Genomic DNA, 13826 nt, shown 5'->3' with positions numbered 1-13826 from the left:
CCCGGCCAGTAAATGCACATGAAAGGACAACAAGTTGCGAGAATGGCCTTGCCATTGGTCCCACCCCAGTGTGATGGCAGCAGCTTCTATGGGCGGTGCACTACCCAAATAGGGAGACAGCTGACACGATACTGAGCAGCTTCCGCAAGAGTTTTGTCATTTTGTACATTGGTCACCAGCATGCAGGAGATGTCACTAATGCACCCTCTCATGCAAGATGGCCAGTGTTATTAGAGAAAAGATAGCCAAAGTAGTGAAGATGGGGTGAATCGCTGATCCCCTTAAGCCTCGTCTTGTTTCTGTTGGTGGCAATATCAAAAAAGGAGCCCATCAAATACAGGCTTATACACAACCTATCCTTTCTGTAGGGAGTTTTTGGTCAATGACTTTATCCCGCAGAGTACTGCTCAGTACCTTATGCACCACTGACAGTGCGCTAGAGCTGCTCCAGCTTGTGGGCAAGGGGCATTCATGGCCAAAGCAGACAGAGAAATTTGGCATAACTATTTGGATTGACGCATTCTCCGTCGTCCCCGGAACGCCTATGACAAAGCCTCACGCCATGTTTCTCCTAAGGGCCTCCTAGGGTGCACGCGCGTGTGCCACCCACGTCTTTATCCACGTCATGGCGGGAACCTCAGGGGTGTCCCCCTCGAGTGACATCACGCCATCCAGATAGTTAGCCTACGCTTGTTTGCTAGCTCATCGAGTTAGCAAGGATTGGACTTGTCCGGTCTAAGCTACTTTGCTGCTTCCGTGCTGCCGATGGAAGCTCTCTCTGCCCTTCGGGGTATTCTCTAACCTGGGTACCCGCTCCTCGGGGGCCCTCTGCTTTCTTTCAGGTGCTCCTCTGTGGCCTGCTCTCCCTGCCTTGGTGCCTGCTACCATCTACTTCTGCCTGGTGGAATCATCAACCTTACAGCTACCATCTAGTGAGTAATATAATTCTCAGTGTGTCTCATCTACAACTCTGCCATGCTGGGAAACCTACCTGGATAGCCCTATACCATCTTGGTGAGACGGGTCCCCTCTGCCGAGGGTCCCTGGACTGCTACCTCTGGATCCCCTCACTACTGCCACCTCTGGTGGTATACATCAGCTGTACAATGAAAGACATAACTCTGTGTTTGTGCGTCCTGAGTCTAGCCCCGTACTTTGGCTCCCTGCGGGGCTCCTCCCCATGGGTGTGGTCATCTGTCACAGTACCCAAGAATCCACTCAAACACCTCAAACCATAACAGAATACTGAGCATAGCAGGAGAGTCACACTGAGCCACAGGATGTCCTTGATAGGAAGCCTGGTCTTCACAGTACAAGTCGTCCCGATGTGCAGGATATTCTTGTGCCAATTAATTCAGGCCACTGTAGGGCTGGTTTGCAACTACCACTGTGTGTGTGTCAGCTATCTGATGGAGAATCCTTAAGGACTTCAATGGAATTTCAGCATGGCTCCTCCGGCCAGCAGCAGCAATGACACTTCTGGAGGCATTGGATTTGGTGTTTAATTTGGGGGGTCATAGTGCTCTGCCTGTTGGCCAGGCAAGTGGGTGCATAGTGGGCTAACCATATTCCTCACCCTCTTCCCTATCATGGTCAATATGGGGCTAGGCATTGAAATGCTGTCAGGTAGTCCTGTGATGTGACAATGTGGTCATAGTGCAGTCGATAAACAAGCAGGCATCCAAGTGCCTCCTAGTGTCAGAATTTTTGAGGGAATTCATTTTATGTTGCCTGTGCAGAAATATTGTGGTGTGAGTGAAGCATGTTCCTGGAGCATGCAATGAGATTGCAGACTCTTTCACATTGCAAGTGGTTCCTATTCAGGCAGCTGGCTCCATAGGCAGAGGAGGTTGGACAGAAGGTCCCAGTGCGGTTATGGTCCTTCGGAACCAGATGGCATACGAAATGCTGCGATGATCACTTGCTCCATCCACGTGGAATGTCTACGTCCAGAACTATGATAAAGTGATGGCATTCCTGTGCGATCAAGGTTGGATGGGACAGTGGGTTCTGGAGGATCTATTGATAAGCTACATAATGCAGGTAAAACAGCAAGGCTTATCCAGCAACATGGCCCTCTCACACCTCACAGCCTTATCATTCTTTATGCTTAAATATGGTAGCACAGAAGTGCAATATTTTGTTGTCAAAAGAATAATCCAGGGCTGGGTCAGGGGGGATTTACCTTGCTATGACACATGGAGGCTACTGACACACAAGATGCTGCTGTGACTGGTGTGTTCTACCAACCTAGCCACTGGCGGGTTTGAGTCCATGCTGTTCCATGCTGGTTTCTCATTGGTGTTGCACATCAGTGAATTTACAGTGCCATCACGGAGGGCCATGGAGTTTAGAGTGCTGCTTGGTTCAGATGTCAGCACTGAAGGGGGCAAGATGATGTTGTGGCTGAGGCAAATATGAATCAAGCAACATGGGAGCAGGTTATTATGTTGATGGCAGTGCTGGTCCTGATTACATGTCCAGTCAAGACCGTTAGAACATAAGAAATTGCCATACTGGGTCAGACGAAGGGTCCATTGAGCCCAGCATCCTGTTTCCAACAGTGGCCAATCCAGGCTAGAAGTACCTGGCAAGTACCCAAAAAGTATATCCTATGCTATTGATGCTAGTAATAGCAGTGGCTATTTTCTAAGACAACTTGATTAATAGCAGGTAATGGACTTCTCCTCCAAGAACTTATCCAAACCTTTTTTAAACCCAGCTATATTAACTGCACTAACCACATCCCCTGGCAACAAATTCCAGAGTTTAATTGTGCATTGAATGATAAAGAATTTTCTCCGATTAGTTTTAAATGTGCTGCATGCTAACTTCATGGAGTGCCCCCTAGTCCTTCTATTATCCAAAAGAGTAAATAACTGAGTCACATTTATCCATTCTAGACCTCTCATGATCTTAAAGACCTCTATCATATCCCCCCTCAGCCATCTCTTCTCCAAGATGAACAGCCTTAACCTCTTCAGCCTTTCCTCATACAGGAACTGTTCCATCCCCTTTATCATTTTGGTTGCCCTTCTCTCTACTGTTATTAATTATGTGGCCAAACACTACAAAGGGGACAGTCAGCTTTTGCTCCACTGAGATAGATCTCCCTTAAGTAGGTACCAGTTTGCAGCAATGTTTAAGAAGGCCTTGATAATCGCAGGGTTACAGAGCGAGGGCTTCTATACTCATTCCGCATTGGAGCCGCATCCTGTGTGGCTACGGCTGGTCTCCCGAAAGCAGGGAGGTGGCAATCCACGGCATATGGGTCATATGTTCATCATGACGACATTCCCCTAAACTTGTGCCGATTATAATCTCTGACAAAGCTTAACCTTCTGCTTGCTCACTTCCAGCTGTTTGTTGTCATTTTTCCTGGATTATTGAACACTCTTTCATTGAGCATGCTCAGAGAAGGGCAGTTCATGGGAAGTTCTGCCCGAATCTTTGTTATTGGAAAAAGGTTGGGCAGTCAGGTGGCTGGGTCAAGGGGGCATTTGCTGGCGCTAACTGTGACCTCTGCTTCGATCTGGAAAACCTGTCCCGACCCTGCCGGAACTTTTCATTATCCATCTGGGCAGTAATGACCCGGGGAATGAGATAGGTCTGACCCTGCTGAACAACATGAGAGACAATTTGAGCTGGATAGTGGCAATGTGGCTAGACACCTGAAATTGTTGGTCGAAGATTATACCTCATCAGTGAATGTTGGGTAGCAGCTGGTGGGGGTGATATCGCGCCAAATAGAACTATCAAGTCGCTAAAACCTTGCAGTGAATTGGTAGATACCACTTGGAGCATGAATATGTTGACATTCACTGTTCTGACCTGTACACCCAGGACAGGGTGCATTTGTCAGAGTTGGTAATATGGGTGCATGAGCTGCAGCCTGTTTGGGTGGACTCCTCATGCACCAGCAAGTCATTTTATGCCCCTCAGGACAATCCGCTTGGGTGGATACTCAATTATGCATTTCTTGGCACCTCTCTCAGGAAACAAGTACAGTAAGATATGTAGGACTTAGCACCCCAATTTCGGTAGATTTCCTTGCCAGGGGGCATCTAATAAATGGCTGCGGCCATTTGCATCCAATCCAAGTGTTATGTTATATTTGTTTCCCATGTATTGCTATGCTTTAACACATGGGTAGGGAAGAGAGAGGAGGGGGAAGCCCCAGGTATCTAGGCTGCCCCAGTTACTTGGAAAACATTTTTATTAAAATAATTCATTTTGGCTTTGAATGGTCCCTTTTTATAAGGATTTATTTCAGTCCAGAGCAGATGCTAATATTTATGAAAACATGGGATTTACTAACAGTTTAGTAAAACCCATAGGAACTAAATCATCTTTAACATGCCATTTAAACAGGGGTCAGTAAATATGCCCCTAAATCCTTTGCGGCCAGGCAAGAGTTGCAGATGATAATTAAAAGAGACAAGATTGTAACTGAAGTGTGGACATGCATTTTTGGCTTCTTGCCTTTTTGATGATGCTGGCATTACTCTTTGAGCATGCTTAGTGCTTTTCCTCAGCCCAGGTTCAAAAGTTGCTGCATATTGTAATGAGACAGATTATCCATTCTGTGGCCAATAAGTCCAGTATTCAAATTTCAGGATAGCATATGAGATATTTGTCCAACTCTTTTGAATAAGCTATTCACCATAGCCTCTTGACGACCTCTAAATCAGTAAACCAATTCTCATTTTTTATTTTATTTTTTTTTATAGAACATACAAATGAAAATATTTTCACATAAACTCCTAGCCAAGAAAACCAGTGTCCTGATGTAAAAGAGCTAAGACAGCTTCTGCAAAAGCAATTAGGTTTCTCATATGCTCTGTCTCCCTTTTCTGTCAGCTAGTGCCCTGTATCTTCACATAGCTTCCAGTCCTGCTGGAGCATTGCTAAGCCACAATCTTCAGAATACTCCTTTTCTGTACTCAGTTTTCTCATGAAGTGACAGGGCTATTTCCCCTTCTCTAATCAGGAGAGGATTTAATCTAGGCGTTCTGTTTCTACTGATTCAATTCTACACAAGTAAATTTACAAAGGCCAATAAAAAACAGGTCAATAAAATGCTCCAGCAAGAAAGAAACTATAGTGCCATGAAGCAAATACTGAATTATTTCTATTACTTTAACTATTTTTGTCCATTAAATTATATACCAGATGTCATTGCATTTTAATTTATCTTCCCTTTATTTTTTGCCTGGAAGGCAGATTTCTCTTTCATGCACTTCTTTTGAAGTAAGCTTTGTTTTTGACATATTTTAATGCTAACCAGATAAGTTGATTCTGTTCCTTCCCTTCCATCCTCTCATTAGAAAACCATAGTACTCACTCTATACATGAATATAGTCTCTTTCAAGTTTGATAAAACTGCATCATCATCTTAGTCTTTTGGAAGCTGGATATATGAAAATTGTACATGATTTTAAAGTTTATGCTTTACTACTAAGTATGCAGTGGGAGAAGCATTATATATGTCCATATTATTTGTGAATTTGTGAAGAGGAGTCCTGTATAGGGAGACAGAACAGAGAACAAGAACTAGGGTAATCACTTGACTCTAGGTTCTCATTAGAAGTTGGGTTAGAAAGGAGCTTCTCAATATGAAAAATTTCAGGAATTGCAGCGGTGTATTAAGTACTCAACTTTGCAAAATTTGGTGGTATACAAATAAATTACGCATAGTGGGGGCTGGAAGGAACAAAAAAAAAATCAGAGTTCAAAATTAGGGCTGAGAAGTTCAATGTCATCTCAGCAAAAGTGTATAAGTGAAATGTACCCAGTTTATAAGCCTAGCCCCTGCTCTTAGCCATAGAATATATTATTGGCTTCATTTTCTCCATTATCCTCTCATTATTTATATTTGGATATGGTCCCCTCCCCCCCCAAAAAAAAACAAACAAAAAAAACCAAACAAACATGCACATTTTAAATATAGGCAGAAAGATGTTGATGTCAACATGGATGATAAGCATGACACTAAAAGGTTATGTTTATAAAACATTTGAGGTATTTTTCTCACTTTCATACATGAGCTCAGGCGTAGTAAAAGGGTTGAAAACTTTTACTAAACTTGTGATGGGGTTCTCAACCAATTAGAATTGGTTGCCCTTAGCGGGATGTCATGAGTGGCCTTAACAGGTCAGCTGCCAGTAGTATGAGTCAGAAGTCTCCATCCAAACCCTGCCCCTATGTGTGAGGTCAGTGTACTTAGATATGCTAATGTAGTGTACCACTCCCTTTTGGGATGAGTTGGAAGTGGGTATAGAAACCTCTGCCTCCATGTGATGCAGAAAGGAAGATCCAGGAGATGAGTATTAAGAACCAGCCTTAGCACAAGGCTATGTGAAGCAGATGTCTCTCCTTGCAGAAGACACTTGGTAGACCTTATCCTTCCAACAGGGAAGGTCTGGAGAGAAGAGAAAGAAAGAGAATTCCAGGGTCCCAGGATGGGATGTTCTTGGGACCCCTAGAGGAAGTAGTCCAAAAGGAAGAATTTCTGGGATTCCAGAGAGAGTTAGAAAGACATGCTCCAGAGGAGATTCAGAGCGAGGAGCTCCTTAAAGAAAATGATTCCACAGAAACTGCTGGATGAGTGTGTCACGGAGTCCTAAGGGAGCATGATCTGTCTGGCAAAATCCACAGCGTTAAGGGCTGATCAAGCAGTTAAGTCATATGCTCTGGAGAGGAACCAAAGTGAGAAGAACAGCAAAGAGAGGATTCAGCCATTCAAAAAGTACTAGTAGGGCCAGGGTAGAAGGGTATCTTCCCAGGAGACTGTAAAGAGAGACTGTGTTGAGATTGGACTTTTATTTGCTGTAGTACAGTTAGTATGCTTTGGTGTATATGTTTTTCTGGCACCAATTTGTAGTAATGACTTTATTTTGAACAATAACTTTTTAGATTGAAGAGCGATTTCTTGTGTGACTGGACTGGTGGGAAGAGCCCCAGAGAAAGACAAAACCTTAAGAGGCTTTCTTTTTCCACCAGTGTGGGAACCCTGGGATGTCTTGGGGGGCCTTGCATGGCCCATGATCCTCCCTCCCCATGTGCCCCTGTGCCCAAGAGTTGACCGGACAGGGGCTACAATTAAGTCACTATATATTCATGCATTTCTTTTCCAAAATCATCTGCCAGATATCTGCCAAATATGATTTTGAGGAAAACACTATCATATTTCAACTAAAACATGCATATGCATTTAGGGGCATACAGCTTGCTAACGAGCACTTTTCCATATGCATCATAGCCTCATTCAGGGCTCTCAGACCTTTTCACCCTAACCAATATCCTTTGACTATGATTTCTGCAGAACTTGTTCAACTAATCACCTCATTGTCTTTTCAATAACATCATCAGTCATACTGCCCTCTAGCTCAGGGGTGGGCAATTCTAGTCCTCGAGGGCTGCAACCACGTCAGATTTTCAGTATATCCCATTCCCTAATGAATATGCATGAAGTAGACAGGTACAACTGAGGCAGTGTGCATTAGGAATGGAAAGTAATTTGCAACAAAATAGGAAATAAAGATGACATTTCCTATTTCATTGCATTTCAGGAATTAAAAAAATACAACTAAAGAAAACACACAAAATTGCATGTGGCTTGTCCAATCATTTTTTTGTGGGGGAGGGGTGGTTAATAAATGCACTGTTAAAAAAACAAAACTAAAACACAAAACCCGCCCCAACCCTTTCCATTTATTTAAATATAAAGCCCCCCCACCCTCCCGACCTCCCCAAGACTCAGCCAAACTCCATGGTGGTCTAGCGGGGGGGCCCCGATCCACACCATTTTTCAAAATGGCATTGGTTATACCATCTGACAGGGACTTTCCAATGGCACCAGTAACCCCTGTCACATGGTAAGGTCAACGGGCCACCAGCCCCATTTTGACTAATGGCAGCCGCTGGCCCAAGAGCAGGAGATCGTTCCCGGGCCCTCCACTAGACCACCACAGACTTTGGGTGAGTCTTTGTGGGGATCAGGAGGGTGGGTAGGGGACTCTGCTGGGGGGGAGTTATATTTAAATAAATGAGAAGGGTTGGGGTGGGTTTTGTATTGTTTTTTAAATATGAAATGAAAATTGAAAAAAAAACCCAACTATCCAGAGGTGGACCCGACGTGACCCATCCTGATCCAAAAATGAAAACATCACGAAAAACTTTTGGGGTACCATCCCTAGTATGCATGCAAATCTTTCTCATGCATATTTATTAAGGACTTCTTGAAAACCCAAACGGTTTGTGGAAACAGGGTGCTGGGCTTGATGGACCCTTGGTCTGACCCAGTATGGCATGTTCTTATGTTCTTATGAGTTGTTCACCCCTGCTCTAGCTTACACACACACAATGGGATGTTCCACCCTTTCTTCCATCGCTTGGGATATGACCAGGAGGTGAACTGGAAATAGATCCAGAACTTGGAACCAAACCTCTAACCAGTGAAACAGCCCAGCAAGGCATGAAAAGGCTAAGAAGTTGGAAAGAGGATGTTCTAGATTAGACCACAGAGTCACACCCCTGAGAGCCAGGATTCGCTGGGGCTCAATGAAAAAGGGAGGCTATGATCCAGAAAGTTCCCAGCCCCTTGGGAGCTTCCGAGCCATGCTACAGATTCCAGATACTGTTATTTTCAACTGCTGCAGTGCCTTGCTTTCTTCCTCTTAATGTAAATACCTGATCATGCATTGGACCTGTTTGTGAGTACCGTGACCTGAACCTGCTTATGTCTAGTTAGAACTGAAATCTCTGAGCTGTTATAAGTGCTTTGAAGTAATTAGACTTGTTACTTAGAGACTGTGATCTGTTCCTGCTCCATAGCCTGTGGGAGCTTGTATTTGAGTTCATCCTGTAGAAAAGAGAACCTGTATACCTACTTCTGTTAATCCTGATTCAAATAAAATCAAGCTTTGAACATGGAGGAGACTGTGATCTAACTATTTTCAGGCTCACCATCTGATGCCTTTGCTGTCTGAGCTGACCTTTTGTTTTGTTTGAATTGCTCCTGGCTCTTTATCCTTAGCTTGATCTTCAGAAAGAGGCAAATGATATTTTACCACCACATTGTGTAATATAGCACACACCGTAAAGACCTTAAAGAGTTCCCTACAAATCAAAGTAAGAACCCACTAATGTGGTCAAAAAATAGCATGACTTTCTCTGAAGGTGGTCAAAAGTCTGGTCTGTGATCCAAATAGCCTGATGTACTGCTTTAAATCATTATTTATCAGATTTCCAAAGCTGAAGGAAAGCATTTTCCATGTGCGAAAGGGGTAGCTATTAGCTCTTAGGGAAAAAAAAAAAAGTTGGTAAGACAGTTCAAACAGAGGAACATTTAGATTGAAGCCATTGATACAAGCACTTAGCCAAGAGAAGCCATTGTCTGTCTTCCCATATCTTACAATAGGCACTTCAGGGCAGGTCCCAGAAAACTTGCAAGCCACATTTGTAACCAGCGTTCTATAATCACAGCCACTTGTGAACTGATACAAGTCTAATACGGTTGTCATGTTTCAGTAAAGTATGTCCAAGGGCTGCTGTCAGATTGGTGCAGTCTAGTTTGTACAGACATGGACTTGGGCCCTGACAGGCAGTCACTGATGTATCACAGGCTTCAGTCAGGATGGCAGAGTCCAGGAAATGATGGAGAGACAAAGAGCAGGCTAAGATCAGGGCAGGCATCAAGTGATGCAATTTCAAAGGGCCAGGCCAGATCAGCAACAGGGCCAGGCCAGATCAGCAACAGGAAGTAAAGGCAAAGGAAGGACAGGGCAGGTGAGAAATCAGGAGCAAAGCAAGGTGGGTCAACAGCAAGAGCAGGTACAGGTGCAGGCAGACAAGAAGACAAGCAAGAACTTGAGACAGACCCAGTATCAGCACCAACCCATAGACAGAGGGATCCCGGAAGAACCTGTTTGAGGCACTGGCTACTTCCTTCTATCTCAAGATAGTGATGGTGTCACCAGCCAGCCCCACAGGAAGTCCTGCAGGTAGGGTCTATAAAGGCTCAAGGATTCCGATCTGTCTCCTGCTCAGTGCCACTGGTTGCAGTATAGTGCAGGAAGCTATGTCAGAGAAATCTGCAGCCAGAGGGCATCACTGGGGAAATAAGGGGTGTTACAGTAGTAGACAAATTGCTGGGAGGCATAAAGGCTATATGAGTGCAACTAATTGGTATGACTTTGTGAAAATTAGCCAGGTTGTAGAAATATATAAATACCTTGTATCACGTGAACAGTACAAGGAAACGATGTATTGATGAATGTGTAGGGTCATCAGGCTAAAATGAGGTGACAAATCTACGGACAAAGGACTGACTCAAGCCAATTACATCCCCAGTAACCCTCTGAAAATACCCAATAATCAGGAAGTAAAGTGCTGTCAGGACTTTCATCTTTACAGATGAGCTGTAGGGGTGGCTTAAGTGGGATAGCAAATCAGACTCATCCAATTTTAGATATGCTCAGGATGCAAGTAGCTAACAAAGGAACAAGGAGGCAGCAGTACCTTAGCCAGTCCAATAGATAGTAGCAAGGTCGGGTCCAAGACAAGGGCAGTACCAGATAGTCAGTATGGGAAATCAAGAAATGCAGGTTTAAAAGGAACAGGAACAGGTGACAGTCCTGGCAGGAAAGCAGGAGCAGGCAAACATCTAAGCAGATATTAAGTAGGAACAGAGAATGATGCAGATTAGCAGGAATAGACTTGGTGTAGAATGTGAGGACAATGATTTCGGAAGTCTGTTATAACAACAGAGATCTAAAGCTGCAAGGAATTCTATAATGTACAGCCAAGCAAGGGTATGACCTAAAGGTTTAATCAGGCCCGGTGCTAGAAATTTTTCTGCCCTGTGCAAAAAATTACTGTGCTGCCTCCCCTTTTCATTCAGTGCCTGTCCCGGGCCCATCAAATAAAGCCCAGCTCCCTTCCTGCAATCTTTATTTTGAAAAACTGACAAGCCTCCCCACCCAGAATCCATGGATAAGGAAGTGTATTTGGTACCCTAAGCAAACATTACAGCCTTGCACACTAGGGAAGTGCAAAGTCTGAACCTTTCGGTTTGGGCTTTGTTTTCGGCCCGCTGTAGGAAATATCATATTTCCCACGGTCCGGCCTTTGTAATTCGGGGGAACCTGAATTTCGGGTTAATGCGCACTAACGTTTTAACGTTAGTGTGCTCTCCCATTAGTGCGCACTAACCCGAAAGCGAATTTTTCCCGAAATTTCGGGAAAAGTTTGTTCAGGTTTTAGGATCCCCGAACCAGGATGAATTAGGCCTAATTCATCCTGAACAATAGCACATCCCTATAGCACACACACAACCCCCAACCCCCTACACACATACCCACATCCTTTACAGACACACACAAATTATGCATTTATAATAAATTTTACATGAAAAAGAACATTCAAGAGTCGAGTCTTCTGAGGCATATATTTGCATGCACTCCTGTGGTGCCAACCAGAAAAACTGCAAAAAAAGACACTTGGAGCTCCTATGGAATTAGACTTTTTGTAAATTGTATTAGATGTGAGCTTGTCCATCAGAAAGCCATGAACAAACAGAATTAACATTACAATTTAATAAACCTCCCACACCAAATCAACCCTAACAACCTTATCTATGAAAAGGCAACACTGCACATATTACACCAGACCCTAGAACACCAATAAAAGCTCTTATTAGGAAACCAGGCTGCTGAAAATCCCTACACGGAAATTACATGCTAGCAAAATACCTCACCTTGGTCACATATGCAGAACACAGAGAGACCCTGACCAAATACAGAATAATGAGATCAGAAAGTGTAAATAAAAACGTGCTGAGAAGAGCTGATCTGCAACCCACAACAAGCCAGCCTCTATATGCAGAGCAACAATGGAAAAATAGAAACATTACCATTCTTCATAAAACATTAAATAAAATCAAGAAATATAAAACAATCATAATAGTAAGGTCATATTCATACAAAGAATATTTCAAACTAGTTAATGAATAGAATATTGAAAATTTCCCAAACACCAAAACATTTTTCAAAAATCTGATGAATAAAAAAGCCAATTAAAAAAATGTTCTATTTCCCCCAGAAAAAAAAAAAAATATTTCAAAAGAGCAGAACCATCAAATTATACCCAATAATTAAAACTAATAAGGATTTTAAAATCTGCTTTCCATACCTGGGATCTGATTTCCAGTCACCCTGAGATTATCGTGAATTGGGGAAGGTAGGGCCGCACAAATTTTATCTTCTGTCTCACACACATGCACAATAACACATTCATTCTCTCACACACACCCTCTCTCTAATATTCACAGGCTGCCGCTCCCTTACCCTCACAGATACATTGTGTGTGTGTGTGTGTGTGTGTGTGTGTGTGTGCATGTGCACCTGTGAGAGCCTATATGTGACACACAGGCTCACAAACACACAAGCTGTCACACAGACACATTCACAGGCATACAGGTTCTCACACAGACTTACACACACATAGGTTCTCACACAGACACACACACACATAGGTTCTCACACAGACACACGCACATATATTCAGAATCTCAGACACACACAGGCTGTCACTCGTTCACAAATACATACAAGCTCACACACACAGAGTCTCCAGTTATCATCGGGCCGTGGTGGGTTGAGCTCTACCGCAGTCCCGCGGGTCTCCTGTGCTGTCTTTGGGCTGTAGCAGGATGAGGTCCACCACATTGCCACAGGCCTCCTGCTATCTTCGGGTTATACGGCCCACTGATCTTCCTGCTTGGGAGGGGAGACGGGAGCGTAAGCTATGCACAGGTGTGCACGAACACATGCCCATACCTGGAAGTTGGGCCTCTCCTTCCATTGCCAGCACTTTCCTTCTTTGGCCGCTGGCTGGTTAAGGCTCCACCGGTGGTCCATGGCTCTCCTGCTGTCACCAGCCTGCTGCCTCCCTGGGTGGGCCACTCCATGCAAATGCACTGAATGCACACCCAGTCGCACCAGGCCTGGGTTTAATAGCCTGCTAGCTGGGCATTTCTGAACATCTCACAGGAAGTTCCTCTACACGCAAGGTGTTAGGCTCAGAGCAGATCTTCCAGCAAATCTGGGATGGCAGATCAAGTCAAACCAAATCCATTGCTTATTGTTATTAACCTGCAGGATGAAAATTGTATAAGCATTGCTATCTTTATGAAGCAAGTATAGTTCAAGAGATACTAGTTAAATAAATTCAGTAATGATTTTTAACAAACATTAAACAAATACAGACATCTGCACTCTGAAAACAGCATGAGTTTCCAACAGTGATAAGAAATAAAAATACTTCAATTGGAAGTTCATGTTCGGCAGCCAAAGATGGGGGTATTGTCAAACATACCTCAACTACTATTTCTGCAAATGTCTGCCTTCTTTTAAAGTGTTTACCAGTTCTGTATAATCTTTTTTTTAACAGCGATAATTTTGCACATTGCTGATTAGTGAATATAATAAGGATAGCATTGCTTTAATCCGTTTGTCTGGGAGGGAAACAGATGGAATGAAACTTATTTCATTATAATGTTTCTTTCTAGTATCAGGAGGGAATTGTTTGATAGATACTCAGATTTAGGAAGCAAAGGTAGCTCAAACTCTCCCACTAAAACCAGTGTCACCGAAGTTTGGGCTGGGGGTATACAACAGAGATATACAGAATCAGACTTAGAATTGGTTTTTTTTAATGTAGACATCTATGTCCACAGAAAACATACTGATTGCATTTATAATAAAGTTTGCACAAATTATGTTGTCGTCTGGAATACTGCAGCTTGTCTTACAAGGCTCTGTCCT

At 43.5% G+C, this 13826-nt stretch overlaps 1 protein-coding gene across 6 annotated transcripts in view; it reads left to right on the top strand.

The window, feature by feature from the left end:
* The window catches only part of ARHGAP28 (Rho GTPase activating protein 28), a 547343-nt gene that overhangs the window by 488657 nt on the left and 44860 nt on the right, over positions 1-13826 (top strand). The window lies entirely within an intron of this gene.

The sequence above is a fragment of the Rhinatrema bivittatum genome, chromosome 2, assembly GCF_901001135.1.
Source record: "Rhinatrema bivittatum chromosome 2, aRhiBiv1.1, whole genome shotgun sequence".
Classification (NCBI taxonomy): domain Eukaryota; kingdom Metazoa; phylum Chordata; class Amphibia; order Gymnophiona; family Rhinatrematidae; genus Rhinatrema; species Rhinatrema bivittatum.
The sequence above is the reverse complement of the archived record's forward strand: the minus strand, read 5'-3'. Positions and strand labels throughout refer to the sequence as shown.